The sequence below is a fragment of the Aedes aegypti genome, chromosome 2 (assembly GCF_002204515.2).
Source record: "Aedes aegypti strain LVP_AGWG chromosome 2, AaegL5.0 Primary Assembly, whole genome shotgun sequence".
NCBI lineage: Eukaryota > Metazoa > Arthropoda > Insecta > Diptera > Culicidae > Aedes > Aedes aegypti.
The window spans coordinates 208,663,620-208,669,618 of NC_035108.1; positions in this window are offsets into that span (position 1 = coordinate 208,663,620).

Genomic DNA, 5,999 nt, shown 5'->3' on the forward strand with positions numbered 1-5,999 from the left:
TCCGGTCTAACCGATAAATGGCTTCAGGAGTTATAGGCTGGGGAGGTCATCTCTCCGATTCTACCCCATTACCCCGAATGCCATTACCCCGAATGCCATTATCCCGAATGCCATCTCCCCGAATGCCACTACCCTGAATGTACCATTACCCCGAATTTCATCACCCCGAATGCTTTTTCCCCGAATGTACAATTACCTTGAATGACATTGCTCCGTGATTTCGGAATTCGGGGTGATATCATTCGGAGTAATGGGTCATTCGGGGATATGGAATTCGGGGTGATGGCATTCGGGGAGATGTCATTCGGGGTGATGTCATTCGGGGTGATGTCATTCGGGGAGATGGAATTCGGGGTAATGGGGAAGAACCCATCTCTCCGCATACATTACCGATCAACTGTGGTAAGAGATTGACGATGATTTGTTGCGAAACGGATTCAAATTATTCGAAACAATTTATTCGTAAGTAATTATAATTTACGTATAATTAGGATGGTCTTGTAATCGAAATTAATGCTGGTACTCATTCGTGTCGTTGCAAGAGAGAAAGAGTGAACTATTTATTGTTAGTTTGAAATTAATTAGCGTAAAAAATGTAATTAAAATAAAATATTTTTCAGTTTGAGCTGTTCGTAAAAAGGCTGCTACGGAAAAATAGTATAGCTAGTATAACTCATATTTGGAAAATGTTTGAATAGTGGTACTGTTACTTACTGTTAGCACTTCGAATTTCCTCAAAAGGTGCCGAGCTATGACAGTCGATAGACTTGGACCTCCTCCGGAACAGAAGGGATCAGAGCTTTAACTATTATTACATTAGGCATTATTGGGGCTACAATTCGCCTGTTGATGTATTTCAAATAAATAAATAAATACTTAAAAATTATCTTACTTGTAGCATCATTGTACATTTGTCAAAAATAAGAAAAAACAGCGATCATAACCTTACTTTTTATTACATGTCTATAAGCCTCTGTGAATGAACACTAATATTAACCTATATTAACGGTTTGAGTCAGTGAAACTATCTTTTGTTGAAATGTTAGATAGACTATGAATTTTTGATATTTTTAACATTATGTTTATTGTGTACTACTTTCACTGTTATAAAATTCTCTAAAAATACTGCTCATGATTCTATAAAAATCTCTTCTAGGCATTTGTTATCATCTTGCTTTGGATTCTGTGAAATTAGGAACAGCGTTCCATCAAAATCTTGCTTAGGGCTCTTTAAAAATCCTGCTAAAGAATACGTGAGGTTTTAGTCCCAGCAAATATTTACTGTACATGTAATGTACATTTAGTAGTTTAGTCTTTCCAGATGTCAAAAGCTGCTAACTCAATAAAGATTTCTGGGATAGTAGTATCAGTAAATAATAAATAAATCATTGAAAAAATCTTGAGAACAACGCCTTTTTAGATCGCTCATTTTAGAGAGTAACAAAACTTGTGGAAGGACTAACAAAAATATTTTTTTAGATAATAATTAGTTGGTAAGTAGTTACCAGTTTTATCCAATTTCAACCCCTGGATGGGATGAGATAAGCAAGAATGGAAATCTAGTGATCATGATAAAACAAATGATGCATCGTGGTTGTTCTTTATCGTGCGATCATAGCAACAACGACAAACCCTTAGTCGTCAAGCAACACAAACTCCGCTCCGCGAAAAATGAATCACTCGGGCTGTGAGCTAATGATCAATTTTGTTCGCGAATCAAAGTCATAATTTTGGAGGATTTTTCTGATTGCACTCTACAATTTGTCTTCTAGCTTGTCGTTTTTAAGGGGACACGGGAGACCGTGTTATTTTCCCTATCTTTCGTCTCACTCTAACAATAATCATCAAAACTTTGTGGAAGCAAATCTCGAGTTTTAGTGGACCGATGAAGCTGAAAATTTATCGGGTTGTGCACTCCATGTAAAGAATCATAGTGATACATTTTCGCATCGATATATGGAGTGATTCTTGGGATTCGCTTCTTGAAATGGATAGGATGAATATGATGATGTCCCGTGCGGCCTTAACCAATCGTGCGGCCTTAACCAATCGTGCGGCCTTAATCAATCGTGCGTGGAACGAGAGAGAGTTCATCCGTGAATTTTGAATTGATTCGCATTAATCGCAACAAGTTACAATATCCGACAAACCCTTTGTCCTACGACAAACAGTTCATCGGATGCACGATATATCTATGATCATCGATTTTTTTCCATCCTTGGAGATAAGTAAATATTAAAACAATTTCGAATACTTTTTCAACATTCTACATACTGAAGTGAATATTTTAGTTCAAATTCCGAGAGTAATTAAACAATCAACTTGGACATATACGTGAATGACCCATTCTCGACAATACCTAGAATAATACCAACTGCTGTTTATCATTCTATTTTGCTTGATGTAATGAGGAATGTTCTAGTGTGTTTCATCACAATTCATACATAGTTGACGTATTGATCGCTACCTATGGACAACACATTAGGCAAATCAAAAACACTTCAGCCCTAGCTGTGTATTCAAACGTCTTGGTTTGGTTATACACAATTCTCTAACGGAATGCTAATTCCACCCATCAAGATATCAAGATAAACAATCTCCAATGCAATCCCATAGTTGGTTTCTAACTTCCTGAGTCAAGTTTTGGTGACCCGAACGGCTTTCTCTTATGCTAATAGAGCAATTGATAGCCATCACTTAGACGGTCGATTGATTGCCCTCCACACATATAGCACATTTTCACTTCAAACTCCTGGTGGTAAAAATTGAAAAAAGGAAAACCACTTTTTCACCGAGGGACGACGAAGTACGGAAAACTACGGAAGAGGGAAGCTAATTTGAAATGCTAACATTTGCAACAGTTTAAGCAATCTCTGGCAGTATCGTGGTGTGAAAGGGGAGAAGTTTAAGAAGCCGGCAGTAACCGACAAAGGAGCAAATTGGATAAACCATTTTCAAATTAACTGTACGCTGGACGAAATCAAATCAGCATAGAAAAGCCATTCTCGGTTCAGCGGAATTTCCTTGCAGGCGCGCTCACACGTGGTGATAAAGTGGTTTGGATTTGTTTTCCGACTTGGCAGCTTTATCGCCGTGGAGTTGACTCAGGGGACACGGCCAGTCTTTTTGCCAGTTCAGAACAAACGAAAAATATTTATGATCGCAAACATAGTTATTTACAATTTTCTAATTTCATTATGTTTCACTTCTCCACCTATTTTTTCATGTGTTGCAGGGATTGCTGTTTATTTTTATTCTCACATTACTCGGTCCGAGGAAAATGGCTATCCGACGGGTTGAGGGTAATAAAATTTTCTATGCGGTTGGGGAGGAAATAAATTGTTTTTGCAATTCTGGATGGCCTTTTCCAGGATAAACAAACAGAATTCGCCACTTTCGGTTAAATGTAAGTCACTGTGAGATGTATGTGATCAGCAAAGATGTAGCAACGTCTTGCTATAGTGATGTTAATTTTACGATGGATAAGTGAAAGTAGATAATAAATCTTCGAACTGCTTAGTAAAATACCTGTAAGTATATTGAAAACTAAATTTAGTACTATGCCTTTAAGTTCAAACTAAAATTTGTATCCTTGTCCTTTGAAAATACATATCGTCTTGAGACACCCATAGTTAGCAAAAAGGCATGATTGTGGCTTGTTTTATACAAAACCGATTTCACTTCACTTAAATAACGTAGAGTCTATATTGGTATATTTTTGGTGCTTTATTAGAGATAAATTGAAAAATGGTTTTGAGCATAGACAACTTTCACATTTGGACCTTTTTCTTAAAGCTAAATATATCTGAGGTAATTTATATTTGAGAGGCCCGAACGCAAAGTGATGTGAGTGACATTTAGTAACTTTTGGGTTAAGTACATTGAAGTACCGTTTTCAATCTATCCAACGGTACTTTTAAGTGATTTTTCCATCGAACAAAAAAATAACATAATTCTTAGAAGATTGTCTTGTTTTTTTGGTTCCCATACAATTTGTATAGACAAAAAAAATGTTTTAAAAACTTCAAAGTCGATTTTTTCCAAACCAGGTTTTGTCGCTTACAACCCTTTGCTTCTGCCTCATCATTTCACTTCACTGACGAATTATTTACATTTTTATTAAACCATTAACGGGTAATTAGTTGTTCGGGTAATAATAATGTTGAAGGGTAATATACTTTGTAAAATCCTTAAGTTTGCGTCTACCCAAGTTAGATAAAATTCACTATCAATTAGCAAAAGCTTTCACATTTGGAGCTTTTTCTTAAAGTCATATGTACACTCCCATGCATAAGTTTGGGTTCACCCCCTAAAACACATACAAAAGTGTTTCGCTCATATCTCTGCAATTACATGTCTACTAATTATTGACAATCAATTGAACCTCTAAATGGCACAATCTCATTTTGTAGACATTAAGTTAAAGTTAAGAAAAATCTGAATACTATTCAAAATTGTTAAAACAGTTATTCAAATCTTCGTGCAGTATGATATATGTCTCGTGCAGAAGTTTGGGATCACCTGAGGCGCATGAATGTATGTTTATCAATATCTCTGCCATTTTCAACCGTTTCCATTAGTGTATGAACATGAGCATGAGCATGATGACCGCTTCGTAGTTGCACTTCGTGATTGGCCAAAACAATCGAAGTTGCACAGAGATTTAATGAATGGGATTAACTATCCATTTTCAATGTGCACAAATCGAGAGTACAAAGTTTAAAAGTCAATAACGGCGTCGACCAGGCCCAATGTGGCCACCGGTAAAGGGAAGGAATATTAGATAGACAACCATTGTTACTAGAGACCGAATATACCTCTGCATCTCCACAGTTATCATGCGTAGGATATTGGGTTGGTGGGATATAATAGAATTTTCGTGTTTAAAGTAAATTCTAGTGGCCCCAAACTTTTGCATGATGACTTGAATGTTTGTTTTAATTATTTGAATAGTGTTCACATTTTAAAGCCCAAATTTTACAAGTGCTTTTCTAAAATTATGGTTCTAATGACATATCTGTTAAAATCTTGGCCGTCCATACGCAGCATATGCCATATATTCGTATTTTAATTTGGTCTAATATTAATAATAATATCCATGTCGTCCGCGAAGCAAACAAATTGTCTGGATCTCGTGAAAATCGTGCCTCGACTGTTAAATCCGGCTCTCCGCATGACACCTTCAAGCGCAATATTTAACAACAGGCAGAAAGTCCATCGCCCTGTCATAGTCCCCGCCAAGACTCGAACGAACTGGAGTGTTCGCCAGAGATCTGCATGCAGTTTTGCACACTGTCCATCGTTGCTCTAATAAAACGCACTTCTCACGATGTTATGATCTACTAACAAAACGCTGGCGGAATGAATTGCGACATTAATAGTTACCTTATGGCGACTTCCGACGATTGTTTCAACATTATCGTTCTAACGGAAACATGGTTCGATTCCCGTACTGTTTCCAGTCAAGTTTTCGGACCTTCATATGAGGTGTTCCGATGTGATCGTAGCGCTAGAAACAGTACCAAATCGGTTGGTGGTGGCGTTCTTGTAGCGAATTGAAATCTAAGCCTATTAATAACGATTCTTGAGCTAGTATCGAGCAAGTATGGGTGAAGAACGAGTTCTCCGGTCGTAACCTATTCTTGCGTGGGATTTACATCCCCCCGGACCAATGGCTTCAATCGAAACACATAATCAGTCCATAATTCATATTTCTGCAGCAGCGAATCCCGAAGACGAGATTGTTGTTGTTGGCGATTTTAATCTTCCCGGAATATCCTGGCAAACTTGCGGCAATGGTTTCATGCACCCAAATCTTGGCCGTTCTTCTATCCATGCCGCTGCGTCCCGACTTCTTGATTGTTACAGTACTGCTACTCTGCGACAAATTAACAATGTACTCAACGAAAACAATCGCTGTCTTGACCTTTGCTTTGTTAGTGCGCGGGATGTGGCATCGCTGATAACTACGACCCCCGTCGCCTTGGTGAAGAATGTAG